The following is a 1400-nucleotide window of genomic DNA, read 5'->3' on the forward strand; positions in this document are numbered from 1 at the left end:
TCCGGTCTGGATCCCACCACCCTCCAGATCGAGACCTGAGGTGAAACCAAGAGTCCAGTGCTTAACCAACTGCGCGACCCAGGCGCCTCTGGATAACTTCAAATTTTAATTGAAATCCTATATCACAAAGATAACTGGATTTGAAAGGAACCCGTTTCCTTTGTAATCCTAAATTTCTACTCTCCACTCTGAAAGGCATTATCTGAAGAAAGGTACACAGGCGTCAGCAGCCTGCCAGACGGACTCCCCGCAGCCCAACGGTTCAGAACCCGCGCCCGCCGCCACGCGTGGGGGCGCCAGGGAAAGAGGGAGAGGCAGACGTCACTTCCCCCACGGCCACCCGTCCGCTGGTTGGCCCGCTGGACGTCGTGGGAGGAGGGAGGAGAGGGCGAGGGCAAGGGCGGGGCGTGGGCCGGAGGGAAGGGGGGCTCCAGTGACGTCACACACCGGGCGTGTCCTATGTAAATATGGCAGCGCAGGGGCTGCCGTTTCGGCCCCTGCCGCCTAAATACAATCTGATCTCCGGTGCTGCGGGAAGGAGTGCGGGGCTGTTGGTGGAAGCTGCGTGTCGTGCGTGTGTGGAAGGCGTAGGGAGACTCAGGGTCGTGGGGAGCCAAGTGAGCGTGTGTGTACAGTGGGAGGCGTGTGAGGCTGAGGTGGGGCGGATGGTAAGCAAGTCATACTTACCTGGCAGGGGAGATACCATGATCACGAAGGTGGTTTTCCCAGGGCGAGGCTTATCCATTGCACTCCGGATGTGCTGACCCCTGCGATTTCCCCAAATGTGGGAAACTCGACTGCATAATTTGTGGTAGTGGGGGACTGCGTTCGCGCTCTCCCCTGATGACTTCTGTTGAAAAGCAGGTTTTTAATGTTGGGGTGGTTTTGTGTGGTATGCGTTCTTTTTGTTAGTATAGTTGGATGGTTTTTTTTTTGGTGTTTTGAGATAAGTTTTTGTTACAGCATTTCTGTATGGGGTGGTGTGGTTTTTTTCTGTTTTGACGGTTTCATTACGTTTAGGTTTTTTTTTCAGGTGGTCTGTTTAATATTATTAGTGGTGGTTGTTTTAGTACTCAGAAAACCAAGTAGTTTTACAGAGATATTGTTTCGCTAGTCTTCCTGGCACGTTTTGCAGTATTTTTTTGGTTGTAGCAAATCGTGTAGTTAGTGCGAGAGAGGGAAGTTATGTAAAACTGTATCAACTGTTTTCTGGAAAATTTACTTTCAGAGTTGTCTTGACTTTTTAGTTTGGTTTTATCTGCTGGTAATTACATTTCTTTAGAGCTTTCCATATTTGGTTTCTTAAGAAGGATATCCTAGAAACATCCCGGGACGTTCGTAATAAGGGGTTTGCATAGGCTAGAATTCAATAAAGCTTACTGGGATTCTGGGCCGACTTT

General features: G+C 49.8%; 1 non-coding gene across 1 annotated transcript; it reads left to right on the plus strand.

The window, feature by feature from the left end:
* Nucleotides 1-679: 679 nt before the first annotated feature.
* Nucleotides 680-843, plus strand: LOC116626985. Its single transcript, XR_004298387.1, has one exon. It is a non-coding gene; the product is annotated as a U1 spliceosomal RNA (small nuclear RNA).
* The last annotated feature ends 557 nt before the right edge of the window (nucleotides 844-1400 follow it).

This window comes from Phoca vitulina, unplaced genomic scaffold (assembly GCF_004348235.1).
Source record: "Phoca vitulina isolate PV1807 unplaced genomic scaffold, GSC_HSeal_1.0 scaffold2, whole genome shotgun sequence".
NCBI lineage: Eukaryota > Metazoa > Chordata > Mammalia > Carnivora > Phocidae > Phoca > Phoca vitulina.